This window comes from Lissotriton helveticus, chromosome 10, assembly GCF_964261635.1.
Source record: "Lissotriton helveticus chromosome 10, aLisHel1.1, whole genome shotgun sequence".
NCBI lineage: Eukaryota > Metazoa > Chordata > Amphibia > Caudata > Salamandridae > Lissotriton > Lissotriton helveticus.
Window position 1 is genome coordinate 134,527,259 of NC_136071.1, and position 18,306 is coordinate 134,545,564.

General features: G+C 45.3%; 1 protein-coding gene across 2 annotated transcripts in view; it reads right to left on the bottom strand.

The window, feature by feature from the left end:
• The window catches only part of UBE2I (ubiquitin conjugating enzyme E2 I), a 210,087-nt gene that overhangs the window by 69,767 nt on the left and 122,014 nt on the right, over positions 1–18,306 (bottom strand). For both annotated transcript variants that reach the window (XM_078664939.1, XM_078664938.1), the window contains exon 2: positions 8,443–8,605. The gene's annotated coding sequence lies outside the window, so the exon portion shown is untranslated. The remainder of the gene's footprint in view (positions 1–8,442; positions 8,606–18,306) is intronic.

Consider the following 18,306-nt stretch of genomic DNA (forward strand, 5'->3'; position numbering starts at 1 on the left):
CAGTACCCAGTTGTCCCAGATATCTCTTCCCTATTGACAGCCATTGATTCAGAAGCTTCATTTTTCACAGTCATAGACCTCAAGAACGCATTTTTTAGTGTTCCCATTCATCCAGACAGCCAGTTTCTTTTCGGATTTTGTTTAAATGGAAGGAGCTATATGTTCACACGCGCTCAAGGTTTCACAGAAAGTCCTAGTATTTACAGTCAAGCACTCAAGAGACAACTAGACAACATTCACATGCCAACTGACACTGCCCTGCTCCAGTATGTCGATGATCTACTGATCACAGCCCGTTCTGAACGTGCTTGCGAGCGAGCATCACTTACAGTCTTGTATTTCCTAGCCGAGATGGGACACAAGGTGTCCCCTTCTAAGCTTCAATTCTGTGTCCAGCAAGTGGTCTACTTAGGACACTTACTGTCCAAGAGGGGTAGGCAGTTGACACCAGACCGTATCCAGTTAATAGCGAGTCTTCCTCAGCCAAGGACCCAGAAGGAGGTACGTGCTTTTATCGGCCTTACTTCTTATTGCAGACAATGGATTCCTCAGTATGCATTTCTGGCCAAGCCACTGATACAGTTAACGACACAGGAGGCAGCCGTATCGACTGTCCTCCCTTGGACATCTGAACATACACTCAGTTTTAATGAGTTAAAGAAAGCCCTATGTCAAGCTCCAGTTCTAGCAACACCGAACTACAGTAAGTCTTTTACACTTTGTCACAGAACGCGAAGGTACAGCATTATCTGTTCTCACACAAGATCAAGCAGGACAATACAAGCCCTGTGCTTATTTTTCGAGCACATTAGATCCTGTAGCCCAGGCTCTGCCTGCGTGCCTCAAGTCAGTTGCAGCCACAGCACTAGCTATCAGACAAAGTGATTCCATAGTATTAGGACACTCCTTGACAGTACAAGTTCCACACTCCGTGGAAGTTCTTTTAAACCGAACACAAACTCAGCACTTGACAATTGCACATTTAACAGGTTATGAATTGACACTGTTCCAGCCACACATAGAAATCAGACGCTGCAACGTTCTAAATCCTGCTACACTGTTACCATCAGTTACTTCGAATTCTGCCACACACGACTGTGTGGAAGTAGTTAACATCATGACAAAGCCAAGACAAGATCTGACAGATATTCCATTACCAGATCCAGACCTGACACTTTATGTGGATGGTTCATGTATGAGAACAAGTACAGGAGAACTAGTAGCCGCGTATGCAGTGACTACTGACACTGAAGTTATTGAAACACACCACATTGACACCCTGTCTGCTCAAGCAGCAGAGCTAGTTGCTCTGACTCAAGCCTGCATACACGCCAAGAACCTGAAAGTTAATGTTTACACCGATTCACGTTACGCATTTGGAGTCGTACACGACTTCGGAGTGCTCTGGCAAGAGAGAGGTTTCATGACTTCTCATGGAACCAAGATCCAGCATGGTCTTCTCATTCAAGCTCTGTTAGATGCAATACATTTACCGACATCCATTGCTATCATGAAGTGCAAAGCACATACGAAAGTTACTGACACTGTTTCCCAAGGTAATGATCTAGCAGATCGCACAGCCAAGCTTACAGCTCAGACCCCAGACACTACAGTTAATCCGACACAGACACACACTCCAGATCCGACTACATGTATGACAGTTAAAGACCCTACTCAAGATGTCATAGATATCCAGTTACATGCTACTCCCGATGAAATCAAGAAATGGTCCGAACAAGGAGGGGTCCAGACAGATCAAGGATGGTTAACAAAGGGTAGAGCCACATGGTTTCTCCCCGACTCTATGGTTCAAGTCATTATTAATACCGCACATAGTCCAGCACATTTAGGAGAAAAAGCCATGTTAGACAGTATCCAGAACCTTTGGTTCAACAAGCATTTACGAGCTGCAGCCAAGCAGAAAGTCCGTACCTGTATGATATGTTGTCAGTTTAATCCAGGTAAAAGTGTCCCGGTGGAACAAGGTGGATTCCAGCCCCCTGACCACCCTTTTGAGGTCCTCCAGATGGATTACATTCAGATGGAGCGATGTCGAGGTTTCAAGTATGTCCTTGTAGTTGTATGCGCTTTGTCCAGGTGGACGGAGGCATATCCAGTCCCAGATTACACAGCCGCGACCACTGCCAAGCAGTTGGTTCGTGAGTTCTTCCCCCGTTATGGACTCCCTAGAGTCGTATATTCTGACAACGGCCAGCCATTCTCATCTGAACTCATGAAGCACGTTTCCCTTTTGTTAGGGTACCAGTGGAAGTTCCATTGTGTACGCCATCCTGAAGCAGCTGGTCTCGTAGAGAGACATAATCAGACCCTGAAAATTCGAATTGCAAAAGTTTGTCAAGAGAAAGGTGTGGACTGGCTCATAGCTCTGCCGGTCGCCCTGTTCTATATGCGCATGGTCGCACATTCCAGATCAGGTCTGTCCCCGTATGAGGTCGTTTTCGGCCGCCCCCCTAACATGTGGGGTACTCCTAGACCCCGAAGTATTACCGATGTTTCAAGTAATATGCTGACAGACTACCTAGCTTCCTTGATGTCTGCCCTCAACTCTTGTCGTTCACAGGTTGCCGCCGCATTTCCAGACAATACCGAGGTGGCACCGCATGAAATCGTTCCCGGATCCATGGTCCTAGTGCGAAATTTCGATCGCTCAAATCCGCTGGAGCCTCGCTGGAAGGAGCCCCGACAGGTCCTCCTGGCCACCCGTACAGCCGTGAAGTTGGAGGGACGCAAAGGCTGGGTGCATCTTTCGCATATTAAAAGATTTTATGGATTGAAGCCAGTCTCAAAGAACATTTCCCAGGATTCAAAGGACTGCCAAAGTACTATTCTTAAGGACTGTCCCGCAAAAGACAATGATACTGCACCCTCCCTGTTAGAGAAAACTCCGCAACAGGAGTATAAACTCAAGTTAAGGTCTAGTAAAATAAGTCAGCCAGTTTGATTGTCTAAGTCCTCCCCTAGGTGAAACGGTTAGACCGGTTTCTGACATGTATAAAATAGACCCCCATAGTGAGAGAGTTAGTCAAAACTCAATCCGATGTATCCTTTTTCTATGTTTCATATTATTTCTCAGCATTATGATTTCCTGCACCAGTTATGCATTTTACCTGTATTTTCCAGTTTCTCATGTAAATAAGTCTTCTAATGCTACAGTAGAGCACACGTTTAGTGATCTGCCTCCTCATGAACTCTCTTACCGCCTCGCTATGCGTAACAATTCCTTTATCCGCATGTTACATTATTCACACCAGACCAGCAATGCCACTAATTGTTGGGTGTGTGGTCGACTCCCCCCTTTCCAGACACCGAAGGGAGTTCTGCCACTCTTTCCTTATCCATTTTCACATAATGGTTCGTGTGGAGCATGGTCCACGTTAACGTCATCTTCAACAGATATGTCTTTTCTTAACAGTACATGTTTTCCAGACAAGCAAGGTCTTCCCCACAGAACAGGGTTAGATCTAGAAAACGAAGTTTACAATTTAGGTAATTATTCTTCGAATTTCATGGTCCTGAATGTTCAGTCTGATTCCACTCCAGACTTACCTGCTATTTCAGTACTACCAGTCAAAGGCGAATTATGTGTTAGAAATAATGGTTCCGTACATGTAGGACATAGCGATTGTACTACTATTGTCAAATATAGTGACAGTGGGAAATCTATTTTCAAAGCTTCACGCCATTCTTATTTTATTTGTGGTCAGACCGCATATGTCCGTCTGCCCCTCGATTGGGAGGGAACCTGTTACATTGCCTTCCTACTGCCACCAGTTTTCCTAGCCCCATCTGATTATCATAGAAACACACATCTAGTACACATTAGACATAGAAGTGAGTCCCCCATTGTCGATTATACTGAAACTGCTCTAGAACAGTATACAGATTTCAATAGAGGTTTCTTCTTCTTTATAGGACCTATCCAGAATAGTAAGCTAATTCGTAGGTTGACCAGAACCCTTGAAGTAGTAGTCAATGAGACTGCCTCTGCTCTAGGTAACTTAACCGAAGAGCAATCTGCTATGAGATTTGTCGTTTTACAGAATCGTCTCGTCCTTGACGTCATATTGGCCGATAGGGGCGGGGCCTGTAGAGTCATCGGATCTAGTTGCTGCATTTTCATTCCTAATAACGCGCCGTCTGTTTATTCAGCTATAACCAGACTCCATAAAATTGCCCATCTGTTACACCAAGATCCAGGCACCTGGACATGGTCTGGTTGGTTCTGGAATATAATTTCCGCTTGGGGATGGAAAGTCTTGTCCTTTCTAGGTATTGCAGTAGCGATCATATTCAGCTGCTGCCTCTGTATACAATGTGGCCCTGCGATTTGCGGCATTTGTGCTACCTCTTGTATTCCTAGTCCCAAGCCCCGTTCTAAATCCCGTTCCAAGAAAATTCGAGACGAGCAAATGATACTGTATGAAATGATAGATGGTATCATGAATATTGATGTTTCCTGATGGAAACGTAGTGACAAGGAGGGAATGTGGAAAAGTAAATTTTGCCATGTTCTGTGTCCCTACGCGTCCTCCATCATATGTTATGTGTGCATGATTAATATGCATATGTATTCCCCATGTTCGATTAATGACGCAATTACAGTTGTATCCACCTCTAGTATGTCAGTTTCCAGTTCTCGTGAATACTACGAATATCAGGCCTATGTAAAGCTACGTTGCCACGTATCTCAATGTGCACGTTATTTCATTGTAAAGTCCCCGTTTCTAGGCCTCAAAAGGGCCTGGACGCCAGATTCAGCTCCTGTCTCCTGAAGCCTCGCTGAGGAGCGATACAGCCCCCACCTGTATCTTCGACCCTTCACTTACTTCCTGCCTCACAGTGCCCGGCTCAGCCTGGCTCTGCCTCTGAGTCTGCCAAGAGTATGTTATGATTCCAGTTATCAGTTCAGCCCTCCTTCTCTACATTCCTAAGCTACTGAATCGCATCAACAGTTTCCGTCATTGTCTAGCCTTTACGTCTCCACGTTAGAGAAATACTGCATTTAATGGTCATTTAATATTCTTCATCACGCACTACATGTAGAATAATGCATGCACCATTCTTAGAGTCTGTTAGCCTTTACCCCGATAACTTTTGGATTCTATCAACATGTTCTCTAAACATCAGATACTAGATAGTGTTTAGGTACATGTCGCTCTGACTCTCCAGACTTCAGTCTCTGCTCCTAGCACAGAGTTCGTAGCCCCCAGCTTCTCCTAGTAACACGTCATTGCCAGCTTGCGCGCACCATTAGGTCAGAGGTCCCGGCTCCTTAGGTAGCCCCCTCCATGTTTCCGCCCCATTCATGACATATTCTGTTACGTTTGCATCACATGTCTATGTATACGCCTCTGTTACACCTACTTTCACCCTTATCTTTCGCGACTGCTATTGGCCACACCCACTGCTCCGCCTATCGTATGTATTGTAATGCAACTGTTTTAGTATATATGATCGTGCACTGTTATTAAATGTTACGCCGATTCCGATCCTGCCCCCGGCAGCGCTGCCATCCTATTCCTGTGCAGGTTGTCCTGTTCCTGTCCTTATGCTGTATTAAACCTGCAAAACTCCTACTACCTCGAATCTTGACTCTTATTTATTGAGCTATCTGTTATTCATTTATCCATTCAAAAATAGAGGTATTATTTATTTATTTACCACACTGCTCCCCTCCCATTACACCATCTGTTTTCAATTAGTTTTGTCAGCACAAAAATGCGAACCTGACTTATTATGGCGGACCCACTGGCAAATCTTGTCTCACATCAAAAGGCAAAGTCATGTGGAATCAGCAACACAAGTAGGACCAGTTCAGCCTTCGGCTCTACCACAAAGAGTGTTACCGAAGGTCAGTAACTTGCTCTTTGTAGCTGCAGTTATTTCCCAGGCATAAGGGACTGGAGGTAGGGGATGGCACCCCTGGCCACGAAGGTGTGCTGCATCCGCCCCCATCAATTTCGATGGGCCCTGAGGAGATCCAGGGGGAGCACAGGGACCTGTAATTGCTCCTGCCCTACCACAAACGGCAGGCTGTGCAGATGGGCCTGTAGGTTGGGTATATGTAAACAGGCGACTGCAGGTCCAACACCACCATCCACTCTCCAGGGTTGAGGGCAAAAAAGAAGTGGGCTAGTGTGAGCATTTTGAACTTCTCCTTCCAGAGGAAGGAGTTGAGGAAACGGGTCTAAAAGAGCACAAAGGCCACCATACTTCTTGGACACCAGAAAATAGTAGGAATACCATGTCCTACTTCTGGCCCAGGCACTCTTGATAGCCCTTTTGGGCAAAAGGACTTGGCCTTACTGCGTATAAAATGAAGAGCTGGCCCTCAGTCGGTTGATGGTGGAAGGTGCAGCGACAAGAGAATGAAGGGTGGAGCATATCCTTGCCAAACAATTTGCAGGACCCACCTGCCTGTTATGGCCTGCCAACCTGGCAAGTATCGTTGGATCCTGCATCCAACTAGGTGGCTATGCTCCACCAAGGGCACATTAAAGGTGTTTATGCAGGTGGGGCTGTGGCCACCACAGCCTTAAAACTGTTGGATACCTTGGAGAGGTTGGATTGGCAGGATGTATGGGGTACTTCTACCAAAGCCGTCAAAGGAGCAGTAGCACGGATGAGTTGTGCAAGGTGGGGCAGATGAGCGGGTCAATTAAAGTAAGGCCATGGCACACTCCCTGGGCTTCAGGCCAGTGTGCCTTGTCTCCACACTGTCAGGTCCAGTCAAGTGAAACGGCATTTCCTTGAAGATATCGCCGGAATAGATGGTGGACTGAAGCATGGCATTATAGGACGACACTTATGACAATGTCATATGTGGTGCTCAAACCACAACTTGTATACTCTGCCGCGTCACCACCGTTCTGAATAGATAGGGTTAAGACAGGTCTGAGATCTTCAGGACACCCAGGAGGACTTAAGCCACTGAATCCCAAAAGGTGAGGGAACAGCACCCCAGTATGTAGCTCGAATTTAAATATTGAAGCATCAAAATGGACGAGACGGCTTCGTTAAACAGTAAGAAAGGCTCAGTGGGTGTTTGCTCCAGCTGAAGGACTTCTGTTAGAGGATTGGTCTTTATCTCCAAGGCAAGGGGCTGGAGGTCAAGAACTTTGTTCGCCCTACCCATTACCATGGCGTAAGAAATACTTCTCTGTGGCAGACCAGGGGGAGACAGGAACCATAACTCAGGGGAGAGTATCAAAGACACCAGCCTCTCATAGCACGATTTCTTTTCGTGCTATGGCTAGCCAACCTCATCACAGGCATCGTAATTGTCAGAATGCCAAACGGAGAATGTAGAGTATATGCCCTCCCTTGTGAAGGCCCTGGTTGAGAAGCTGTGCTCCAACAGTGGGTGGGCCCAGCTTCAGTCAAGGTTGACCCTGCCCTGACTCGGAGTACCGCAGGTATCTCATCTTCCAAGTCAGCATGGGCGTCGAATTTTGAGAACAGACATGGCTCTAGGAGCTAGAGGTGGAGCCAGTCCCACGGTGGGCTCGAAGGATCCAAGAAGCGAAGGGAGAACCTGTCGGCGGTATTCCAGATAGAGTGCCTCTCGGTTCCATTGGGCCAGAAGGATTGCCAAAGGGAGGGGGCAAGGACCCGAAGAGTTGGAGCATGTCTCGGAACTCGATTGGTTTTGGAGTGGGAGACAACCCTGGAAACTGTGGTCGTGCACGACAGGATAGGCTCAGACGTCGACCAACTTAGGGTGCAAGATAGAGTAGTACAGCACCACCCCGGCAGTGTCTCGGGAGAGTGAGTGGCAGTAGCTCAGATATGGGGGTTTTCAGTTTTTTGTCTTACCATACAACTTTAAGATGAAGGACAATCCCTGGAACAGCTCCAATAACTTCTGGGTCTGTCAGGGGAATCAAACTTTCAACTTGAAGCAGTCCTATTGCAGAGTTTTTTGGTGCTTGGTGATTTAGATAGGCCTGTGGTCTTGGATGGTCTTTGGGTTCATCGACACAATTGCTGCAAGCCTTGGAGTCGTGACAAGACCCCAGGCACCATAGGCAAACCAGAGGAGTGTCTCAAACATTTAGCAACAGTACCTACAAGGTTTAAAGCCTGTTTTGGACAGTGACATTTCCCTTGGATATGGTTTTACAATTTTACGAGGTAATGGGAGTCTTAAAGAGAAGTTGGGGAGCTTTGGATCCGGGTGTGGTGCCACAGAAAGAAACAGACATCGCACAGGAGTGGCATGTATTTTGACTCCGCACATCATTTCCGAAGCGATGTTGGGGCAGACCCACACAGCACCACCTACGGACACGCAGAAGTACGGAGATCTTGCTCATGCCTCAATGGATGCAATATGCCAAACACACATTCAACATTTAGTTTCAATCACATTGAAGCTATTCAGATCGTTTCTGTGGTCCCAACAAATGTTAAAATGTTTACCTGGCTATGACTGTTAACCAGGAAGCTGAATAATGACGAGTGAATAATTCTGGCTTTAAGTAGAGTCTCAGAAGGCCCACGTCCAGGATCCTGAAGTACTGGCACAGACTAGCACACCTGGGCTAGTGAGATTTTCTAATGTGGCTTGACAGCCCAATGATCACTGCAGGTAAAAAAAAGAAAAAATAATTAAACTTGTCAGGTGGATGGATGCTTCCAAATTAAATAAGGAAACTCTCGCAAAACAATGTGATTTATACAAGAGGAATTACAAAACTGTGTCAATTTTAGATTTGATAGTTTTAAAAACAGTAAATTCTGCAGTACCCTCCCTTGTGAAAAATGACAAGGACCACTAACCAGGTTGAAATGAGGAGCCCACAAATTCACAACACAGATCATACTTTCAAGTGGCAGAGCAAAACGAGCAGCCTGCTGTATGAAATAATAATCTTCATACCAACTATTGCAAGGCACTTGTGACCAATTATAAACCACCATTTCAAGAGACTCAAAATACAGCATTAGTAAACATGCACCTTACAACACATTGAAAAGAAACCAACAACGATTTAAACATAACCAGTCTGCAACCAACCCAGTTACCACAGAGAAGGCTGATTTGCAAAGGTCTCACAGGTTACAGCCCATGTGATTTACATGGGATGAATTATTACACTGAATTCGCTCACCGAAGGATAACAAACCGAATGGTAAGAAGATATGCATGGAACCCAAAAGAAACTAGTATGGACAAAGCCAATTTATCTAGTGCTGGCTTTCAGCCTTTTGGCTTTGTCAATGCTGGTTTAGTCCTGTTTTTATAAAATATTGCAGTAGCTGCATCGCCCTCGCCAATATAAAAATATAATTAGAAAAAAAAAAAACACCTGGGAAAAAGCAAAAAGGTTTCCTCCTCAGTCAATACAAAAGGCAGTCATAGCCCCTGGCAATAAAGGGAACAACTATTTGCAATGTGCTCCTTGTGGCAAATGTAAAATGTAGTCTCAAAGTAAAGTTAGCCAATAGCAGAATGTAACTGACAGTGTCCCATGCTGTATTGCCTGAAACAATGTGAATGGCAACACACCAATGGATGAATAGGGGTTGCTCAAAGTGCTGTCATTCGAGAGGTCATCACTGATGTCAATTATCATGTCATGAGTTATGCAATATGTGAGGTCATAAGCAGTGCATTGCGGGTGGGTATGTTCTAGTTAGCTCAGGTAACTACAACTGCTTAATTTCAATGGCTTTGTACAAGTGAAATCAGAGCCCAACTATAACGTCCCTTTAGCCTTTTTTCCCCCCAGTGGATGATCTTTTTTTTTTTAACTCTATTTCCCCAACTATAAGGTCCGTGTATTTCTTAACTAAACTGTAACCTTTGTGAGTGGGTGTGTAAGTGGTGTTGGTGGTGTGCGAGTGGCTGTATACTACTAGGTTGGACCGGGCAGAGCCAAATGGCCGATGCCACCAGGTGATTTTGCACTTTTGCATACTTGTAGTCATTTAAAGGGAGAACCACGGTCTCTACTTTCACTGGGAGAGGCCAAGAAAGAATCCACTCACAGTCACTATAGATTGCGCTCCGATAGATCAACAATGCATTCACCTTCGCCAAGGATTTTAATTAAATTTTCAATGTGGGAATTGCCGAGAAAACACTCGCTTTGCCAAGCCCAGGAAGTTAGGATCATTTGTCCTTTACAGAAGTGGAGCTTCAACTGGGTAATGCAATGTTTATCAATGTAAGTGCTTGCCAGTGAGGTTTAGTTTCTGTGAAATGAGCATCAGGGCTAGAAAAGAACTTCAGCTGACCATTTTTTATACAACAAGAGTCCACAATTTTGCACTAAGTGTCTACCCAACTGAATTACTTTCTGCTGGTTAATTAGTAAGTGCTACCTTGTTGGGTAAAGGTCTAGTCTGTATTCTACATTACAGCTGCGGAATGGACCATGAGGAAATGTCTGCAGTGACCCTGGGTGCATTTTGACAATGTGATTGTTCCTACTGCTTCTTTATCCAGAAATCTGTAATAACATGAATCGTCCTACAGAGAAGACATCAAGACTACAAAGAGGTAAATCTCCATCAGCTTCAATTGGGACACCAGCTATGTTTGTATTTGTACGTGGTTCCCCTTGAGGTTTAATTTCTGTGAAATGAGAATCAGGGCAAGAACAGAATCTCATCTGCCCCTTTATAATAAGCGTGCAGTTGTGCACATTTTGTTTTTAAATTGGGAAGGAGGGTCGTACAACCCCCTCCACTCCGGGTCGAATTTGGCCCCAAGAACCCATTCCCCAGTCCAATTATTGGACGAGGGGCTGCACAGTCCTCCCCTTCCCCAGGCGGGTTTGGCCACAGGGACCACATTCCCTGGGGCCCAGCAAGCTAAGGATCGGTGCCCTGGTGTCCACTGAGGGTACCCAGTGAGCACTGTATGGGAGTGCGGGGGAGCCCAATGCCCCCGCAGTCCATCATTTCTCCTGCATGCAGGGAGTCGCCAAAAATGCTACTCCCTGTATGCAGGGAACAAGATTAAGTCTGCTCACAGCAAGTGGGAGCAGTTATCCGGCTCCCGCCCACTGAGAGCAGACTTACTGTTTGCTCATGCTCGGCGGGAGCTGGTATGCACAGTTTCCAGGGCCATCCTGCCCCTTTTGCTTAATTTTTTGCCACGGCTAAGGCAGAGTCCCAAAATGGCTTCCATCACTGCCTGGTTGAAGTATTGGCAGCCAATCAGATCTCTGCAAATACGGACCACCAGTAGGATATTAAAGAGTCATGAGGTACTGCAACTTCTCTTCTGGCTGTTAATACTGAAGGCCATCGGCTCCCTTGTTAAGATTGTTTTCCTGGATGGTGGATGAGGATGGAATGTGGCGCGAAGAATAGAGTATGGTCCATACAAAAAAGGGGGAAAAAAAGGTCAAAAGACAGCACATGCCATAGGTGTCCGGGGAGGAGGGTGGGCTCATGTTAATCTACAGCACTGCATGCCATGAACAGATACTTACAGGGTAAACGGTTGTTCAAGTCATGCGAGGCTGTAGATACACATGCTGCGCTTAGACAGCAGTGGATAGCCTGTGGCTATTGCAGCTGATTGAAAAAGTGTGCGGAGCACAGCCTGACCAACATTAGCATATTGGCGAGTTAGCACATCCACATAGTAATGTTTTGTGAGTGTAAGTAATGTGGACCAAGTAGCTGCTTTGCATATTTCAGCTACTAGGACCTTCCCCAGAAAAGCCAAGAACGCTCCTTACTTGAGTGGGCTCTAGGAGTCGTCCTAGCTTTAGCAAAGTATGTCGGGATGGACCTAACGATCCTAGCACTGCCAGGCTTCGGTAGGCCTTTCTTTTTACGGGGTTTGGAAAAAGCAGCAAAAAGTGGTCTTACTAAATGGTTTGGTTCTGTCAACGTAGTTAGGGCTCAAAAAATCATACAAATTTTACTAGACCTGCAAGTCTAGTAACTTTAATAATCTACTCAACCTAACTAATGTACTTTACCTGTGAACTGGTCTCAAATTGTGTGATGCTAGGCGAATGTCTTATGGCACCGCCTTTTTCTTTATCACAGAAGAGCGCACCTTCAAATATGCAAGTTCACTATTTCTGCTGTACAAAAACTATTTATGTACTAGACTGAACGTTTGCTCCATGAATACTAAGAATCAAGCCCATATACATGATACGCATGATCCCTGGCTTACCTCTTAAGTCACTAATAGCATTATCATCTGGGCAGGAGCAGTAATAATTCCCAGTTCATGTTTATAAACTCACTTTTCATAAATATATTACCAAAGCATGTGGTAGTGCACTGTCATTTACAGATTGCATATTTTCCATTGAAATGGCAACAAAATGTTTCCACTAGCATGTAGTTTTACTGATAATAGTCCATAAACAATGTTTGGAAATTGGGTTACAGCAAAAATATTTAAAATTTCCACATCACCAACTAAAGACAATAAGCATTGGCATAGCCAATAGGTCTCGCTTTTGGTACCTTATAAGTATTTCGTTATGTAGCACAATATCCTTGGTGCAACAACATCAACTGCATGGCTAAACACTTATAAGGTCCCAAATAAGAGACCTATTGGCTATGTCAATGCTTGTTTGTAAGTGGTATGGCCGCTATTGCATATGTATATACTTCTATATACTAAAACACTAATCAGTGCAGTGTTAAAGGGCGTGGTATATAGGAAATGAGGCAATTATCACCAGGCAGTACTTGACCATGAATTAGCTTTAAATAATAGCGGACGTTGTTAAAGTGAAAACGTCGTTAAGATGTAAAAAGTCAGATATTGGAGTATGAAGCGTTGCAGTTTGCGTTTTAAGATCTCCATAGCGATTTCACTTTAACAAACCACAATACTACACTTTCCGGTGTGTGCGTTTTAAGATCTCCATAGCGATATCACTTTAACACACACCGGAAAGTGTAGTATTGTGGTTTGTTAAAGTGAAATCGCCAAGGTGTAAGAAGTGATATACCAGAGAAAATGTGCTGCATTTTGTAAAAGTGCAAGCCAAAGTAATTTGTAAAGTCATACTAGAGAATAATGTGGCACGTTTTGTTAATATGAAAGCTCTATGTAAATTTAAGTTGTTACACGGTGAATGCAGAGTTGCGACAAGCTTCTTAAATATTAACGCCAAGGAAGCATGTTTTATTTAAGTGTTACATTGGCATAGGCTCAGCCCTGATACAATGTTGCGGAGCGATAGGTTAGTGGCCGGCCAAGGCTTCTTTTGTCCCTTATTTTGCTGCCTGGTGTTGAAGGGCAAGCCGGTGAAGATACAACAAGTCACATACCACTAATTGAAGTGCTGCAATTTGCGAAGTGAAAGCAGCATGGAGATTAAAAAAGCCCCATACCAGAGACTAAAGCGCCGCGGCTTGTTAAAGGGAAGCGCCATGAAGATGGAATAAGTCACATACAGGGAATGTAGCACAGCGTTTGTTAAACTGATAATGCCAAGAATATTTAAGAAGTTATATATCAAACAATAAAAGCACTAATACTAACGGCCTTAACGATGACATCCCGTGGAACACTGCGCTATCTTGAACATTACATCGCGTTACTCACACCTATTTAAACCCATCTTGGCATTTTCCAAATAACTGTGGTGCATTCACCTGTGTTGATTTGCCTAAAAACCAATGTGACTTTTTACATAGGTTTCCCTACAGTGTTCACTCGAACAGAAGTATCCCATATCCCCTTGAGACTCAGAACTAGACATCACCTAATCCTATATCAGTGGCTCTCTGTCATTCTGTAATAAGTTTTCCCTGTTGAGGTGCTCTACAGACTATGTGAGCGATAGGGTAATTCTTCTTTTGCTTGCAGACTCTGTTGAGTAATTCTTTACACTGCCATTATTTAATGTAATTGGCTAGGAATCCCGGTGTACACTACATGAGCCCGAGTTAGAGCTCAATAGCGTGATACCAGCATCCACGCTGATCCGATTGGCCCTGGCTTCCAAGCCTCCTTTTGGATCTCGGCCGCGCCTCTCCTGACTGGGCGGGCACGTTCCAAGCCTCGATCTGGTGGGACACGCCCACCCGGAAGAGCGCGACGCGCAGCGCGAACGCCTTTAACACTCAGCCACCGGCCCCGCTCTCCATCTTCGGGGTCCGGTATCGAGGCAACACCTAGGTTCCTTGCGGGCTGAGAGCGTAGAGGGCGTGAGTGTACCACATCGACAGGATCGCTGCCATTCCACAAAAACGAGCTAAGTGTTTGCCCGTGTGTACGGAGGTTTCAATCAAACCTTTCTTTCTTCACAGGATGTGCCAGGCACGCTCCAACCCCCCTCCCGAGACCCATGGTGCAAGTAGCGCCCTGTTTTAAAGTGAGATATAAATTTGAGTTACCATTGTAAGGGGTCACAGACCGTTTGGTCCATTGATCCCTTCATAAGGAGTACACAGATCGTGTTTTTAACCCCTTCAATAATCTCTTCTCTTTTTTTAAATAGACACCCCTAGCACTTCACCTCCCAGAGTTAACGATATCATCCCCACAGGGCTATTTGGATGGTGTTAAAAATTAGTGCCTACTTTGGGAACACCACGTATGCCACAAATTATGGAGCACCATGATCAAACATTAAGGCGGATATTAATTATATGTATGTCTGTCTTTGTTTGTGTTTTTCACATTACAGGAGCTGAGATACTCCACAATTTTTTGGAATGAGCAACTCGCTCTTCTATTTTTAGCACTTTCAGATTTTCACTTTCACGTCCCCAGGTCAGGGTGGACGATTAGAGAGTCCATACCGCCGGGGTTTAGTCCTGATGAATGCCTTGGTAAATCGAAACCACCCATATGGAAACATGTTGACTGATGTAAGAATTTCTAAATTTAACCAATCCTAATACCTTGGCAGCTAAATTCAGACACATAATACTCTTTGTTCTGTGCCTTAGGGATCACTTATTAAAATTTATTATTTTGATACCTTTTCAGGCCCTTTTAATTTTAGTTTTACCTCACAGCACGCCCTTCTCACACAACCAGCTCCGCAGTCTTTCTGGCGTCGCAGCACACCAAAGAGGCACTCGGCCTCTTTGGTGGGGCCCGATGATGAAGCATGACACTGACTAGGTCGGTGTGTGAGGGCTTTCCTTCCCACCCAAAGTGGGTGTGTGATTTGACTCCGTCTTTGTGGTTTTCAGAGATTGACCTGACCTCTCTGTTTTTGTTTATTTGTATTTAACTGGGGATTGAGAGAGTGTCCTTGATTTTCCCTACCTCTCCCATTGTTGTTGTGTGTGCTCCTACTAAATGTGTCACAGAGCAGCACATGCGCTGGCTCAGGCGAGACCTAAATAAAAAACGAGTGGTGCGCACATGCAGCCCACGTCCCTTTCCTTCTTTCATTTAGTTGCTTCCCTGTGATATGGATCCAAAAACGAGTGGTGCGCACATGCAGCCCACGTCCCTTTCCTTCTTTCATTTAGTTGCTTCCCTGTGATATGGATCCAAAAAGAGAACAATCCCGCAAGTGGAGCGCGCGACACATCGAGACATGTGCTTTCAATTATCGCACCCGTGTCTTGGCACAATAATTGAAGCCACATGACAGCCAGTGCTCGTAACAGACACCAATAGGCTATGGGCGGAGCAATGCGCGCGCCTTGGGCCAACTGCGTGCTGTCTTTTATAAAAAGACGCATGCAAAGGCCAATAGCCTGGGCCAAAAAGAAAAGCACACGCATGTGCGTGTGCGATTCCTATGTCAGTTTCTAAACCCCCTCCAAGAGGTCTCTCGCTGCGCAGTGAAACGCATGCACGAGACCTAAAAATGGGACTGCATAACTAGTAAAATGTATTTGAAATGTTTGAACAGTTCACTCCGCTATTTCAGTGTTATGTTAGAAAAAAGCCTGACATCTTACATCTTTCATTTAACATGCTTTGCACAGTTCAATTGTCACACAGTTCACCTTACAAAATCCTTTAACTTTAGTCACAGAAAGAAAACTAAATGTAGGGAGACAACCTGACTTTTGCCCGGTCTCTGGAAGCCAGCAAATGTGACCAGATAAGATTTAAAGATATTTTAATGCTCTCTCACTTAGTGAGCAATAAAGATTCCTTTAAATCTTATCTTATCTCGTCACATTTGCTCTTCTTTCAGAGACAGGTCAAAAGTCAGTTGTCTTCCCAAATTTACTTTTTTATTCTGTGGCTAAAATGAAGAGGATTTTCAACTCACCAGAAAGGGCGAGTAGTCACTAAAAAAAATAAAAAATAAAAAAATTGCTTGTCCTTACTATTGCTTGACAATGCAAGTGGATTTTGAGCCCTGGTAGTACATGAGGGCTCATTTTACATCCAGAGTATGGAGAGCCCATTACACAAATGAATCTGGTTGTGGGAGAAAAGTCAGGAAGTTAAATAGACTTGATAAGGTGGAAGTGAATGGTTCTTCCAAGGTTAGAGCATGAAGCTCACGGACACGCCCGAGCAAGGTGATAGCAAGTAGAAATACCACCTTCCAAGAGAGAAACTGAAGGGGGAAGGAGTTGAGTGGCTCAAATGTAGGGCACATGAGTCTGTGAATACAATGTTGAGATTTCATGCCGGAGCCAATGGGACCCGGGGAGGAAAGACCCTCGAGAGACCCTCAATGAAAACTTTTATGACCGAACTCCTGAAAAGAGAAACGTGTTGTCTATTCTGAAGGTAGACAGCCACATCAGCTTGGTGTAGTCCTAAGGGAGTGAACGCTAGACCAGAGACCTGCAAGTGAATTAAGTAGCGGATACTGTCCTGCTCTGTGGCTTTAAATAAATATATTTCGAGCAACAGTATTACACAAATCTCTTCCACTTAGCTGCATGGCACGCCAGGTTGGTAGTCTGTGAGCTTCCTCGAGAATGCTCATGCATTCAGGTGGAAGATTAAGGTACATGAATTCTATGACCTCAGGAGTTAGATCGCCACGTTTTAGACACCTGGCGTCTGGGTGCCTGATTTCGCCAAGATTCTGCCTTAGAAGGGTGCCTACCAGGCGGGGGAGCTCCCCCCAGATCTCGCTATGGCAACGATTGTACCAATCTACAAGGAGGGCAAGCCACGAGACAATTGCGCTTCCTATCGCCCCATCTCCTTACTTAATACGGAAGTGAAACTGCTGGCAACCATCTTGGCGGTTCGCTTACGAGCGGTCATTCCAGGCCTTGTACATCCAGACCAATCAGGTTTTTTACCAGATAGGGCGACTAAATTGAACCTTAAAAGAACCCATAATTGGCTGCAGGAAGTGCGTGGGCGGAGTGAACCTCACTGGTTCCTTTCCTTAGATGCAGAGAAAGCGTTTGACGCGGTACACTGCCCATTTCTATATGCAGTGCTCCACAAGTTTGGTTTCGGACCGAACTTCGTGAAGTGGGTCCAGCTTCTCTACACCTCCCCGAGAGCCAAGGTGAATGGGACGATGTCTCGTGAGTTCCGAATTCAGAGAGGTACCCGACAGGGCTGCCCCCTGTCGCCCCTCCTCTTTACACTCACTATTGAGGTACTCGCAGCCAGGATCCGCCAAAACAAGGACATCGCTGGTTTTACGAGTAATGACACGGATCCAACGCAAGAAAAGATCTCGCTCTATGCAGACGATGTCTTGCTATATATATCTAAACCGGAGACCACCATCCCGGAATTATTCAGGGAATTAGAAAGGTATGGAGGGCAGGCGGGACATAAGATCAATTGGTACAAGTCTATTCTCTATGACCCTGGAGGACGTGACAGGTGGGGAAGGCTACCGGAGAGACTACTGACGACTACCGAAGGCTTCCAATACCTCGGGATCTATATAACCCTGAGTGAGACCCTCTCCTTCCAAAGAAACCTGGAACGGATCTTACTGAACGCAAGGGCGGATATGGACCGCTGGAGACAGCTCCCTCTCACGCTCCTAGGCCGAGCGGCCATGTACAAAATGATCACTTTACCCAAATTCCTTTATGCTTTACAAAACGAATATTAGCCACTACCGACTGCGGTCTTTGCCAAGATCCATGCTGACCTACGATCTTTTCTCTGGTTAGGCAAACATGCTAGGGTGGCCTTGTCTACACACCAGAGGCACCAATACAGTGGGGGGGGGATCTCGCTCCCTAACCTGGAGGCCTACTACTGGGTGGAACATCTGACACCAATTAATGATTGGCTCCATGCCCCGGCAGACCACCCGACCTACGCCTTAGAGAGGGTTAGAATGTCGTCCAAAAACCTATTGTGCTATCTTTATGGGGGCGCCAGTGGGGCACTGCTCTTCCCGGCTACGTCTCTCACACTTAATGCGTGGA